Consider the following 16,269-nt stretch of genomic DNA (forward strand, 5'->3'; position numbering starts at 1 on the left):
GTTGTCACATGATAAAAACAGACAGAGTACTATCTTGCATTTATTCTATGAATATCACAATATAAATATCAAATGTGCAAGTGGTACAGTGTAGCAAGGAGAAAAGAGATAATTCTGTTAGTAGAATAGAGTATCAGAGGTAGTTTTCCTCTTTGTTAAATTTTAAGAATGCCCTGTTATTTTTTCAGTTTAAAAGAAAAAATTAGTTGACAAGTCTTGATTTACCTGTAAATACACATTATAGATAATATAAAAACTGGAGAAGGAAAGTAAAACTGTGTAAGATAGGACAAACTCTGGTATCAGCTTCTTCTGTTAAAATTTCTGGATACGTGTGTTCTTGTTTGTTTATCTCTCTGTCTTTGGTGCAAAAGATCCAAACAGGAAACAAAACTTTTGGGAAAATACTTCTACAAGCACATTTCTGTTGTTTTATTACCATGAACAAAATAAAAGAAAATGTCCTTGGAAAGAATAACCATGTATTTCTGAATTATGCCTTTTCAACTGTGCTTTAAGTTTCGCTGAAGAGAACCTTACAAACAGCATTGCCAGACAAAAGCTTGAGGGGATGCATGGCACCCTCAGGACTTGTTAACTAATGGCCCATTTCAGGAAACTAAACATTTTGGTTTCAAATTAGACTATTTCCAGTGGCGAAGACTTGTAGGAGGTGCAAAAGCCTTCCCTAAATACTGACATGTAAGGATCTTTGAGGTTGGGAGAGGTGTATTTTAACACCAAGACAGTCATTTGTCTTGAGGGGGAAAAAAAAAAGCACTTTGGTGACTGAGTTGGGAAGCTACATGGGAACTACTAAAAACTCTGAAGGTTGAGAAATTTAATTACTTACAGGGTATTCATTTCATGTATATTATTGCTCAGAATGAAAAATTAAGGAAGTAATACAAGCATTTCAGCTTTTAAAAAGATGTTTGCAATATCCAAATAATTGAGACAGTGAGTTACTTGCTTAAATTATCAGCATAATTGCCTAAAATCATTGTTGGTGTGTGGTTGGTTATGATCTCTCCTGTTCATTTTCAAAATACATGTAAAACTGTCAAAGCCAATTGACATTTTCAAAGCCAAACCCAATGATTTTTTCTTTTTTCTTCCTTCTCCTTCTCCTTCTCCTTCGTCTTCTTTTTTTTTTTTTTTTTGACACAAAGTCTGTCTCTGTCACCCAGGCTGGTGTACAGTGGCACAAACACAACTCCCTGAAGCCTCAAGTTCCTGTGTTCAAGTAATCCTTCCACATTAGTCTCCAGAGTAGCTGGGACTACAGGTGGGCCACCACCACACCTGGCTAATTATTATTATTTATTTGTTACAAAAGAGGAGATCTCACTGCATTGGTCAAACTGGCCCCAAACTCCTGGGTTCAAGTGATCCTCCTGCCTCAGCCTCCCATAAGCCACTGCACTTGGCCAAGCCCCGTGATGTTCAGAGAATCCACCACTCTTCTCCAGGAACACTCACCTCTGCTCTACTTATAGCAATTTATCATGATGTTGGAATCCTGTCTAATCATTAATCTGAATCTATCCCTTAGATGTCAGAGGAGAAAAGATGCTAGGAACTACATATTAAGTTCATTTTTATTGCAGCAATGTATGGCCTTTAAGGTGTTTTCATCAGGATGGTCTAGCTTTACCTGACAGTCATTTAGAAATGATCACAAAATGGTTGGTAGAGGTGAGAACACTTATGATTCCTTCATCCAGTGGTGAATAGTTCAAGAGGTGAGAAAACTGTGATATATTCTAGTCTAATAAAGAAAATGAGATGTATCTTTATATTTACAAGCTCCCCCAAAATACCTAAATCCTTTTGCAACTAGAAACAAACCCAAAATATTAGAGAAGCCACTTCTTTTAATTTTCTAGAAAACATAAAATTTGTGTTCTTCAAAATACTTTTAGATTGAGAATTATTTCTTCATATAAAATCTGATGTGGAAACCCAATATATGTAAGAAACAAAATAGAGCTGCTCATTTGACATCACTGGGGAAACTTGGAGCTCTCTAACTTCTCTGCCTGGGAATATCTCTGTGATAACTCCAGAGCTTCCAATAACACACAGAGTGTAGAGATTATCGAACTTCAGGTTTATATTTCTCCAGCAAATAAACAGCATAATAATCTCAATCACTTATATTTGTTTTACAAGTAATTTGGATATTGCTGCTACAAGTGAGTTAATTACCATTGAATTTAATTTCAAGGAATAATTTTTTTATACAGAATTTTCAAAAAAAGTTTTCATTTTAAGAATAACTTAAATTCCTTTGCATCTTTAAATTAAGTGAAGAATATTGATTTCAATCCAGGAGAGGACTAGTTAAGTTTTTTGATATATTATTCTAATAGTGTATCTCCTTCATAGAAGGAAGAGAGGGAAAAGAGAAGGGAGAGAAGGGGTTTGAAAGGAAAAAAGAAGAGTGGGGAGACAGGTAGGCAGGCTCAGGACCACATCATTTATCTTCAAGCCTCTGAGATCTTTTCTGTTAGTGATGTTCAAGTTTTCAATAATTTCTTTTAGCATATGAGTTCTCCTAAGATCCCTCTGTGCTGTAAAATCTGTTTAACAGATGACTACTTCTTTTACTTCTCAGTGAGATATATATCAGAGGAGGGTATCTTCATACTAAGAACAGGGCTCATTGGAAACCAGCAGATCACCCTGAAGCAACCCAGATTGCAATATGATTGTCATTTCTGAGAGGGTATCTGTTTTAAATATGTGGTTTTCCCTTTGTTAAGGAGAAAGGACAAGAATCTAATTGAAGCATCTCAAGGAATTGCTTTCATATTGCACACCCTTTCATTTCCCCATCACTCTTTTCCTGTGCAAATTAAAATGCTAGTCTCATTTGTATCAATCTTGAGAAATGATGTTTGGTTTATCTGGCCTTCTATGACTGTGTAAAGATTTTTCTTACGTGGTTCATTCAAGATAAGTCTTTTCAAATAGTTCATGTTTCTTGATACTTTTACTTGTCTAGTTATAATTATGGTAAGAAATACTTTAAATTTTGTTCCAATGTAAGTAAAAAAAAACCATAATGTTGAACACTTTTTATCTTTCCCCTGCCAGAAGGAAGGAGTGAAATAGTAATTTAGAAAGATTGACTCTACACCATGCTAGTTTTTTAAAAAAAGTTATTTTTATGAGATGCTTTGTAGATATTTGAGATTTGGATAGAGAATGTAGCTTCTGACAATATTTTAAGTATTTTTTTCTCTGGAGATTCATTTTGGATAATATGTTATCTGGGCATAAAGAAAACAATATTTAGATAAAAGAAAAAACTTGTTAATGACTAAATATAAATTGTGGAACAAATTTTTGATAATTAAACATATTTAAGGCCTTTGGTAAAGTTTTATTAGTAGGTCAGAAACTTCTTGACTTTCTCTACTAACATAAGAGGGCAACACTTTACTTCACTCAGTAATTACTCTGACTAGCACCAAGAAAAAATATCTATTGAAAAACATTCAAAATATGTAATTGCATCTGGCTTGGTGCATTTGAATCAATATAAAGTATTCTTCCACTCACTGAACCTAAGAAATTTCCACATGCTTGGGTAATGATGCTTCAGAAATGTTTAATTATCACTCTCCTACCTGACCTAAAACTGTTCATGAGTTTTGGTGATGAGAAAGGAGATTCAAAAATTCAGCAAGCATTGGACTGTGATATAACTCCAATGTGGCCATTGTATAATTATATGTGAAAAGGTTCTCTGTATTCAGCCAGCGAAGCTTCAGTGAAAACATGCAGATAAGGATTGTTTACTTTTTTCACAAAGACAGGTGAATTTTGACAATTTGATTATCCAAGTAACACTGTGTAGGTATAATTCAAGAAAGTTAATATTATCATTCTTTGATTATATACCTGTAGGAAAATATTACAGAAATAAAACATGGTCCCTGGATGAGATGTCACTGGACACTATTCTGAAATAGTCTATTAAATGGATATTACTCATAGAGTTCATATTTTCACTGAAATTTAAATGATCATTTGGCAGAGAATAAGACTGCTACAGTGTCCATTAGCAACTATTATAAGTGACTTTGTCTCCCCAGAACATATGATAGTTATTAATTTCTAGATTTTGTTTTTTAATTAGGTAATTCTTTTGTTCAGAGAAGCACATAACTTCTTTTTGTATTATGCAATAAAAATGAATGATTAAAAGAAGGACTCCATTCAGTGAAATGAGGAAGAGACTGACCAATGAAAAGGGATCTTTTTATACTATAAAGATAAACATAGAAGTAAGAATTTATTTTACAAACTGAATTTTTCAATGTCTTTTCTCGCTATGTGAACCAAATTGGGATCTTCTTTTCTAAGAATACTTTATCGTAGTTTTGCCTTATGCTTTAGCAGCTTCATGACATATTTCTACAGGTTATTTTACTTTACCTTCTGTGACAGACAGACCATGCTCCCCCACAGAGATGTCTATAACCTAATCCCTAAAACCATTACCTATTACCTTATGTGGCAAAATGAGTTTTACATCTGTGATCAAGTTAAAGATCTTGAGATGTGGAAGTTATCAGAGATTATTTTGGTGGGCCCAATGCAATTACAATAGTTTTTATAAACAGAGGCAGGAAGAGTCAGAATCTGAAAAGTTGATTTGATGATGGAAGCAGAGAGATTTGAAAATGCTACACAGCTGGCTTTGAAGATGAAGGAAGAGACCCTGAGCCAAGGAATTCAGGTAACTTCTAGAAGATAGAAAAGGCAGGGAAGCAAAATCTTCTCTAAATCCCCTAAAAGGCGCATAGTCCTGCCAATCCCTTGGTTTTAATTCAGTGAGAACAGTTTGAATATAGGACTTCCAGAACTGTAAGAAAATAAATTTATCTTGTCTAGAACCACTAAGATTGTGGTTATATTTTACAGCAGCAATAGGTCACTAATACACCAACTAATAATTCTGAGATGTGAGAAGATGAGACATGATCTCTAATTTACAGAAATGCCAGGGTTTTTCCAAAATCATTTATTTAATGGAGCAGAGCTGAGAGTAAATCCTGGTTCTATGACTGCAAGCCCAGTACTTTTGTTCTTCTAGAACCTAGTTTAATCACTTTGCAAGGTTTATTAGGCAATTCTATATTACATTACTGTTGCTGATAAAACAAGTTGCCATAAACTTTGTAGCTTAATGCAACAGTAACTTATTCTCTTATAGTTCTGTAGATCAGATGTCTAACATGGGTCTCACTGGGCTAAGACAAATTGTTAGCAGGTCTCTATTCCTTCTGGAGAATCTAGGGAGAAAATCTGTTTCCTAGACTGCACTAGCTTCTGGAAACCCCTTGCATTTCTTGGCTTGTGGCCCCTTCCCCAATCTTCAAGTCAAAAGCATAATGTTCTCAACCTTCGCTCTTTGATGAGAACCTCTGTTTCCTTTGTCACATCTTCTTTCCTGATTTGACTATCTTGCCTTGGTACTTATCCACAGTTTCTGGGGATTGAGATGAGGACATCTTTGGAGGGTGTTATTCCACTTGCCAGGGTCTCCTTTGTAATCCATTATGTTCTAATTTTTGAGAATAAGTTAAAATGCCTAAAATTGATGAGATTCCATTGAGAAATTTTGAACAGTCGAAACATAATCTTACTTGTGTCTTAAAAAAAACACTCTGACTCTCTGAATAAAAGGCAATGGAGAGGAGTGGAAAGGCAGAATGGGAATGGCTGTCACACTGTTCACTATATTTTTGACATTAGGATATTTGAATCTGATTAATAAGTAACATCAGATACTTAAATGCCTTAGTAAGACATAAGCAAGTCAGAGATATACCCCAAGAAAATTTAAGAACTCATTTTCAATGATGTTTGTGGACTTCAGCAATCTAAAGCATATCACAATATTCCCGTCAGTGGAAAAGACAAGTTGATGTACCTTGCCTACCTATCACTATAAAGGAAGCACAATCCTTTGTAAGTTTTTATTTAAAAGAAACTTTATACATTTTACTCTGCTAATATGACTGATGTACTGAATAACACATATGGCTGCCAGATTTGAAGAAGAACGGGGCAAGAGAAAGTTCTGCAGCAAATCCAAGCTGCTCTTCTACTTGAGTCTTATATGACTCAGTAGATGCAATAGTATACATGATGTCTCTGATAAACAGAAATGCTTTATTGAGTCTCTTATAAGACCTGATAGCAGATTCATGGCGCGAACATGTAGGATTTTTTAATAAATCCATGCCGTCTTCTGAAAACAAGTACTAATGTTGAGCTATCAATATGATATAAGCCTTATTCATGGACCCCTTCCATCATGGAAAGGGCAATGATTTTATTCAGTGAAAGGAAGTGATTCCAGTAGAAAAGAAAGTTAAGCATAGATTCCCTTAATTAGTTTTGATTTATTTGCAATTAGTTCTCCAAACTGATGAAATACATTGATTCAATTTGTATAGGAGACACTGGTTGCCCATGGCTTGCATTGGTAAAACAGTCACTAAAATTATTACTTGTAGACACCTACAATCAAATGTTTTCAGGAGGCAAGGCTTTGGACGACCAAATATTTGTTGCCACAGACCATTTTCATGGAAATATATGACTATTTACTACATTTAAATAAAGTGGAAATAGATATAGTAATTGATCTTAAGGGCATGGGATTAGGGCTAAAAGAATGTAAAGTGGGATGGACCAAATACACTGGCGGTGATTTCACCAAGCAGAGAGTTTAAATTCAATATGTTAGCCTGAGGAAATCTAAAATCAGGCTGGGGGAGATTGAAATGAAAATCAGTAAAGTTATCACCCAACACAGACACTGGCAATACCTTATACCAATTTCTATAGTATCCACCCCCATCTCTGTCAATTTAAGGATTTGCCTGATGTGCTGATTATCCTCTTTCTCTCTTAAATAATGATTTTCCTAATAAGTATCATATTGCTTGAAATATTTTAGCACTGAATCTTTAAATTCAATATTTTATTTGTAAGGTTATTTGTATTTTTGCAGCATTAAATTATTTGGACTGGTATAAATAATATTCCTTTGTGTAATAGAAGGTGCACAATTTATTTAGCCATTCTCCTTTCAAGGGCACTTTATTTGTGTCCAGGTCTTGGTTACTGTGAACACTTTTGCCTCAACCACTGATATACATATTTCCTCAAAGGCATTTGTAAGAATTTCTCTTGGATATATACCTAAAAAAATAATTTTGAGGTTTGGGGTATATGAATAGTTAAATTTAGATACTCCTGCTGTTTGCCAAAGTGACTCTATCTTTATTCAGGTAACAAAGCTGAACAAATGCTGCCAATCTATATCTGATGCGTGCCTTAGAATGTTTGAGCTCATAATTTTTCCATTCAAATTGATATAAAATTATATCTCATAATATTCCTGATTGCATTTTCTTAATTACAAATGAGGTTGAACATTTCTTTAAATGTTTAGTAACAAAAAGTGTTTTCTCTTCTGTAAAATCTGTTTTTATCTTTGTCCATTTTTTAATTGGGTTGTTTGTCCCCTTAATATTAATTTACAAGAGATTTTTATACACTCATGATACTCTTTATCAGTTATGCATGAGATCTATGTTTATTTTAAAATTAAACCATTATATTTAATGAAAATAACATGAAATTCTTGTCATAGTCTAAAATATATTGTTAAAATATTCCCTGGACACTTAAATTGAAATGCTTAATCTGTTTTGCAATATGGAAAAACTTTGAATTTTCCTTTTGATTCTATCTAAGGGTCATTGAAGTAACACAGAAATTTAACCATTTGCATTTATTTTGCTAATGACATGTTCAGAAAAAATTAACCATATATATTTGTTTTGTAAACAGTAATACAAAAATGTTTTTAATTGATTTTTTTTTTTTTGAGACAGTTTCGCTCTTGTTACCCAGGCTGGAGTGCAATGGCACGATCTCGGCTCACCGCAACCTCCACCTCCTGGGTTCAAGCAATTCTCCTGCCTCAGCCTCCTGAGTAGCTGGGATTACAGGCATGTGCCACCACGCCCAGCTAATTTTTTGTATTTTTAGTAGAGACGGGGTTTCACCATGTTGACCAGGATGGTCTCGATCTCTCGACTTCATGATCCACCCGCCTCGGCCTCCCAAAGTGCTGGGATTACAGGCTTGAGCCACCGCACCCAGCCTTTTAATTGAGTTTTTATGCTTCCATAGCATTTTTCTCTTTTTATGCTATGTAAATTTTTCCCCTAATATTTTTGAAGAGATAATCTTATTTTGAATTCTACTGGTGATTAACTTTAACTTCAATAGCTTACTGAAATCCACATTTCCCTTTGATATTAAATGAAATAATTTTAAAATAAACACTGATTTTAACTAAGAAATTTAGTTCACTTTCTTTCCCCTTACAGAACCACTGTGGATTCTTATAATAATGACCTTGAGTCACTAAGAGAAAATTGAATTATGTTAATGCCATCTGTTTAAAGAGGTAAAGATTTTAATTTGAGAAAAATATGTTATCAGAATAATTCAAATAAAAAATTCTTGAAGCTTAGAAATCATCTTTGTATAACACCTTATTCTGGTATAATGATGAAATAATTAGATATACTAATAAACGTCTCATGTTCATTTATACTTGTATTTTCTTACAGAAAAAATTGCTGAAGTCTTTGCAAGTATTCCATTAGTAACACCAGTGAATTCCATGAAATCTTTTGTGTATTATGGGTAATTTGTGTTTAGTTTTAGAGTTCTGGACTTGAATAAAGCTTTAAGTATGATAATGTGGGCTTCTGTGTAAAGTTAAACTTGGCTGAGATCCTGCCTGAAGACTAAATGTGTCATTTGACCTCTTAGTGACTCTGGCCTCATTTGTAAATGGAAGTTTATGTTGCAACACTCCTGGGGGCAAAATGATGTAATTGGCTCCAGTGCTCTCCCGGGCACCTTCCAGAGCATGAAAGATGTCTGGTGCCCAGATCAAGCTATCAGAAAAATAATAGTGAAAAGGAAATCTTTCAAATCTGAAGAGTTAAAGTAAACCATAGATCCAGCAGCTACCTAGAATGTTGCCTTAAAATATAATTCTAAAACAATGGCCTGTCTATTCCAATATAGGATTGTTTCTTCTCTGGCTTTCTATGAATCTTTACTTCATCTCTTTGCATCAATATTCTCTGCCCTCAAATTTAAACATAAAGAGAAATGTTGGTTTATTGGCAACCAGCTTGGCCATTGTTATGTAAACATCAGCTTTCCTTGTAAATATGTCCTAAATATTTTATTGTAAGTTTAACTGAATGGCAAAATGGATATTACATTTATAGCTACTTCAGTCATTATCTTGATAACTGCATTATTTGTTGTTTTTTTTCCCAAATACAGATAAACCTATAAGAAGCAGGCATATACCTTCAAACTGATTTGTCAGAAGTGCTAAACTTGCCCAGAGTCTTTTAATCAAGTTTCATATACCCAAAACATCATTATATGCATGGAAGAACATGTTCCCAGAGATTCTAAACCTATTTTTATGTATTTTTTGTATAAGAGCTGAAAACAAGATGCAATGTAGCTGGAAAGGTGACTCCAGACTGTTTTCATCCCATCTAAGAATTTTAACTTTTATCTGAAGTGGCAATCCCATTACCAACTCCTTAACTCATTTTGAAACTTTCTACAAAGCTTTAAAATTCAATAATTTGAACTCTTAGCATGATGTCTTGTGAGGGCAACCTTCCAACAGCATGAGAGCTCTGTGACTGCTCTCTCTTTAGGTCTGGAAACTAACAGAACAGTTTGGAGTCAGAGTAGATGAATAAAGCATAGAGTCGGATTTGGAATTTAGTGGGAAGGGTGTTTAAAAAGTGAATGAAACTGGAATTTATAAGCTGCACAAAATTAGCTGTGTGACTGTTTACATTAACTGTCTCCAGCCTCCTGCACATCAAGTGACATTCTCCAGCTTACTACAATTAAAACAATACTCATGTCATTCTTGTCAAGTTGGTACAAAACATAATCCCAATGGCTTTATAAAGATGAAAAACAAGGTTAAAAAGCAAAACAAAAACCCTGAAATAGAAGCCTTTAGAACAATAATTTTAAAAGTGCCTTTCCTTTTCTATTAAAAAAAAAAGATGAAATAAGAGAAGCTGGCTATAAAACCAAGGGAAAAGAACAGAAAATCAGAAAATCAGAAAACATATATTCTGCTGAAGACAATGCTTGGTAATTGGTAATACCTCTTGGGGAGACAGATCATTTCCTCTAGCTGGAGTACCAGATGGTTTGGAATTAGGGACCCAGAGGATAATCCTCACTCTCAAGCATTAGGAATTTAGTCAAAGTAGTCTTCTTACAGATTTCTGTTTCAGTAGTTGAGATTTCCAATTTATTTAAATGTTGTGGTTACAGAGAGAAGATAGATCTGTATAACAGTCAGCACATTTTTATAAGTGCCAGGATTGTCCTTTAATCAAGCTGCCAGTCACAGAAATATTCAGTGAGATCCTAATTATCTCTAAACTTATATTACAAGTAATGTGAGAGAAATGCAAAAAGAAAAGCTATAAAGCTATACTGTTTACCCTTGAAGATGTAATCATTAAATAAGGAGTACATGTAAAACATTCCAAAGAAACAAGTCAAGTTAGGGTATTTTTGTGTTTCATTACTAGTGGATTTTCAAAGAAAACTCAGATTGAATCCATTTTGCCTCACATCAGTCTGGAGTTTTGATGTGTGTGAGAGGGGCTCAGGTGGGGTGGAATCGCATATCTGTTCCACATGATCACCTCCTTTCAAGGTGTCCTAGGCATATTCTCTGCCTTGAGTGGGTATTTGCATTGAGGAAAGGGCATTTAGTGTCATAAGCTATTTTAAGTGGGCTTTAGGCATGAAGGGTTGTTGAACGGGGTCTGAGTAGAGTCTTCTGACTTAGGCATCAACCCTAATAATCAATAATATATGTCCTGGATGTTCCCATGGTCTCCTTTGGACCAAATTGGAAGGACGACCATTACAGCTCTTTGGTATTGATGACTTACTTACTGGGCTTTCTTACATGGACATTGTACTTCAAAGTGCTGGCCTGCCAGTGAGATTGACAGAGAAAGCTTCTTGCCAGGCGTCCCCAGATTTTTTACACAGGGGGCCAGTTCACTGTCCCTCAGACCATTGGAGGGCCACCACATACTGTGCTCCTCTCACTGACCACCAATGAAAGAGGTGCCCCTTCCTGAAGTGCAGCGGGGGTTGGGGGGCAGATAAATGGCCTCAGGGGGCCGCATGCGGCCCGTGGGCCATAGTTTGGGGACGCCTGCTTCTTGCTCCCTAGAAGCAGGGTGATTCCTTGAGCAGGCTTTGCCCCCGTTCACTTGACATCCATGTGGAATCCCCTAGTTTGAGGACTCCTAGTCCTCTGCCTGGTCAAGTTCCTCCCTCCTCACATCTCTCTCCTCCATCACTCCTCAGACTCTGATACATCTGCTTAGTTTCCAAGGGACAAGAAAAACTGATCCTTGCTGATCAACAATTTAAAATGTTTTCATTATTATTATTTTATAGCTGGACTACTAATGAAAGCAAAGGATCTGACTCTTCTCTAGTTTTCTTGTGAATAAATCCTCTTTTGAAGCAATGAAATGTCACATAACCTTAAGTAAGAAAGTCCCCTGGTGTAGTGGAATTTAAGGGGAAAATATTCTGGTTAATTAATAAATATATTATCCTGCTCTTATAGAATAATTTCATGAATCTCAGTGATTAAGGAATAAGGCATTCTTTATAAATGTCAAAGACACATGTATATTGAGATTAAAAAGTGAACCAGAAATCAGAAGTTCTTGATTCCGGTTCTGGTATACTGGTCATAGGATCTGGGGCAAAGTACTTACTGTCCACATACTTCAGGATCTTCCCTTTAAAAATGTGCATAATAATATACATTATATTATACCTACTACCTGGGTGGTACTACTGTATTGTGGTTATGGAAATTTAAAGTCAGCCTCTTTAGTTGTGATTTTAGTCCCTACTACTTATTAGTCATGAGATTTGCTAAGTTATGCAATCTTTCTAAGCCCAGATTTCCTCAACAGGGTTGTGGTTAAGACTGAATGAAATCATATATGTATAGCATTTATATCTTTTCCTGACATACAGAAAAATCATTCAATAATTTTTAACTGTTCTTGTTGCTGTTGCCTCGCTCCATGTGGTGGTAAATAGGTTCATGTAGTATAAGAAAGAAATGATGTAACCTATAAGATTGTGTACATTTTAGTTGTAGACATTTTTGTTGTGTTTTTCTTTCTCAAATAAAATCTATGGCATCTTGTGTTTGTAAAGTTAGGCTATAGCATTTGATTTTTTTTCCTGAATGTGACTCCATGTCATCATCATGACCATCATTATGAATGTCACTCATTGTCATCATTGTGATGCTAACAGGCACAGCAGTTCTGATTATTTCTCTGTTTGCTTACTTTTTAAAAATGCCTTCCTGTCCACAGATGAACTGTAACAGGCTGTTATTTCCCATCCTTTAATTTATCCTTGATGGTCAGACCTGCTCTCTTTAGCTTGCCATACGAACAAAATATAGTTTGGAAAATCAGATCATTGACTTGTTTTAGAATTGAATATTTTAAAAGAATGATAATCTCAGGGTAGAGATAGAGACCAAAGACTGCTTTTTAATTTTGTGAGGGAGGGGGTGGAATTATTTGTTATTTGTTATTTTTTTAAATGCATTTTAGGTTTTGGGGTACATTTGAAGAACATGCAAGATAGTTACATAGGTACACACATGGCAGTGTGATTTGCTGCCTTCCTCCCCTTCACCTATATCTGGCATTTCTCCCCAACTCCCTATTTGTTTGTTTTATAAGTTATTTTGCTTTCTTTGTTTTTTTTTATAAGCTGATCCCAGATAGTTGACTTAATCATCAGAACAGAATGTAACAATGCAACTCTTTACATCTCAGTTTCAGTTATATTGCCAAGAAAGGAGTTGGCAAGGATTTTAATATTCCAAAGTAAGGCTCTAGATCCCACATACTAAAAACGGGTATTGTACATTTTTTCTTTTAAGCTGAGATTGAAGAGACTAGGCAGAAATTATGCTTTAGCTAAATTCTCTAACTTTGCTGCAACTTGTCAGTGACGGAAGGGAGATAAATTCTTTATCTTTACCTTAGATCTGGTAAGGATACTCTGATGCAAGTCCCATAGAGCTTCGGGGACACAGTGGACTAGTGAGAGACCCACATCGGAGAAAGGTGAAGGACATGAAGGTCGCTGACTCAGGCTGTGGAAACAGTAGAAAATTGTAGGTAAGAAGTCATTTCACTTCCATCAGCAGTGGGCCTGTGTTTTGGGTGGGTATAAAGCTAGAGAGTCGCCTTAGTATTGTGTTAAATCTTACCCAAGTGGGCTACCTCAAGAGGTTAGAAGGCCTCAGTAAAAAGAGACTGATGGTGTAGTAAAGCTTGCTCAAGGGCCAAGTCCAGAATTCTCAGAAATCTTCTGGATTTTCATTCATCTGCATCAGAGTGATTGCAGTTCAGAGATTCTCAGTTGTGTTCATTCCATATTACTGCTGTAACAAATTACCACCATTTTAGTGGCTTAAAATAATACACATTTTTTTTTCTTTTGCAATTCTGGAGGTCAAAAGTCTAAAATCAAGTTGTGGTCAAGCTGTTGTTCCTTCTGGAGGCTTCAGGAGAATAATCAGTTTCTTTGCCTTTTGCTGCTCTGAACGGTCACCTGCATTCCTTGACTGTGGTTTCTTGTGACTTGAACGCCAGCAGCATATCATCTTCACATTTTTCTCCGTCTCTTTCCCCATAGTCACGTGAGCTTCTGTGTTTGGGACTTTCCTCTCTTGTCTTCTAATATAAACCCTTGGTATGACACCAGGCCCACCTAGAAAATTCAGGATCATCTCCTCATCTCAAGATCCTTAATTTAATTACATCTGCAACATGTCTTTTGCCATGTTTTATGACCTATTCCCAGGTTCTAAGGATTAGGTTGTGGACATCTTTGACTATTACTTGGTCTGTCATACCAGTGAAGGAAGGTAGCCCATGAAACCACCAAAGTACAGGAAAGGGAAGAATTAACCCTTAACACAGCCTAGCTAAGAAAAATCTGGCACCATATCAGGAGAGTGCAAATGAAGAAGACATTTCCTAACTCTTACTGCCCCTTACTTCTTGTTCTATGACCCCAAGAAAAATATCTATTGACAAGCTGGAGGGGAGAGAAGTACTGGCTAGGGAAACAGGAAAGAAGTGAATCATATGGTCCAGTTTTCCTATTGTAAAATTCCTACCTAGAGCTACACTGAGTTGATAGAGAAGGGAAGCTTTTATTTTAAATGAATTCAGAGTTGGTCATTATTGTTGAATGGGCATTATACTTGTAATTGGTGACTCAAAGATACTGGAGGGTATTTTGTATTATCTGAGAGTAACCACAGAAGTCATGCTTGCGACTCATCTAAAGGTGATAATTGACTCTACAAAGTTGGTTTGAACAGTAGTGCCAGTAGGAAAGGAAGGGGTAGGATTAAGCTGTTTTCTTATTGTTCTTTGAAGGTTAAGCTTCTTTAACGTAATGGTTATATAATTCTAACTTTAAATAATTTTATGCAAATGAAGAAAATTGATGACTTCAAGATTATAAAAGTGAGTATTTGATTGGCTATTTAAGAAGGTATTACACAGAACTAGTGTTGGAAATTTTAATTCCTGCATATTCCTTGTTTAAATGACATGAAAAGAGAAGCAAAAGTAGATATTCTAGAGAAGTAGCTGCTAGCAAGGCAAACAGCAATAGAAAAAACAGAATTCGCAAGATACGGAACCACTGATATCCATGTAAAGTGATATTAAAGAGCAAAAATTGCCACTGGGGAAAAGAGAAGAAAATGTGTTAATAAAAACAGACATAGAGTTTGTGGATATTTAGTAAAAGGGCACACTTAAACACCCTCCTGATATTAAGGCCTTAAAACAAAGGCATTTTGACTAAAGAGCATACCTCTTTTGACTATTCCATGAAGGACCACTTGTCCCTTCATACCTCAATTATCTCTGAATTCTTCATTGTTCTATAGTACAATAAAACACTAATGTTCATTGTGTCTTGACCTAATGAAAAGAAAGATCACTTTTTTTTTTTTGGAAGCATAGCATTTTCTATGGCAGGAACATGAATAACACATTTTAGAGAGATTGCCATAAAAATTCAAAGAAAAGAACTGTTTCACTGTAGTAACCAGCCTCCAGTATGACCCTCAGTGATCTCTCCTGGTCTTTTTGCTCTTCCTCTTTAAAGCAGGATTTTTCCTGAATGGTGAACAGAATACAGTGGAATTGATGATGTATGATTTCCAAGACTAGGTCCTAAAAGGCAGTACAACTGCTGCCTTGGTCTCTTGTTCTAGGGGGAGCAAGCCATCATATCAAGAGAATACTCAAGTAGGCCTGTGGAGAGATTTATATGAAAGGAAACTGTGGCTCTCAGCCAGTAGCCAACACCAACTCGCTAGTCCTGGAATAAGCCACATTGGAAGCTGATTCTATAGCTGCAGTCAAATCTTCTGGTAACTGCAGGCCAGTAGACATTGAGGCACAACCACTAGCTGAGCCAGTACTGAATTCCAAATTAGCCAAACTGGAAGTGATTATAAATGGTTGTTGATGTTTCAAACCACTGCATTTTGATGATGAGTTGTTACATAGCAATAAGTAATGAGTATTTTACCTTTGAAGAGTAAAATGTTAATCAGCTGTGCAATTTTAGATAGCTATTACGTAATTTATTCTTCAAATCTTTCAAGTGGCCAAACTAGTAATGTAAATATTTTTATTTTATATTGATTTCATTGCATGACTCAATGTATTACCATTAAAAAATTAAGTAGTGGCCAATAGAAAAAAAAATCCACCGGTCCTCAGTCTTTTACCAATGGTCATCAAACTGTTTGACATATCCCTGAGCATTTCTAATCTATTTAGATCAATGCTTTGTTTCAGCAGAAAAAAATAAAAATTCATGAAAAATGTAGGCAAGAGAAAAATAAAAACTTCAACTTCTAAAAAAAGATGGTGAGATACACATGCAGATATACACACAGATACATATATATATATATATATATATATATATATATATATATACACAAATGTACAGATACATAAATGTATATTGTATAACATACAGGACAGT

The sequence above is a fragment of the Saimiri boliviensis genome, chromosome 2 (assembly GCF_048565385.1).
Source record: "Saimiri boliviensis isolate mSaiBol1 chromosome 2, mSaiBol1.pri, whole genome shotgun sequence".
Taxonomy (NCBI): Eukaryota; Metazoa; Chordata; class Mammalia; order Primates; family Cebidae; genus Saimiri; species Saimiri boliviensis.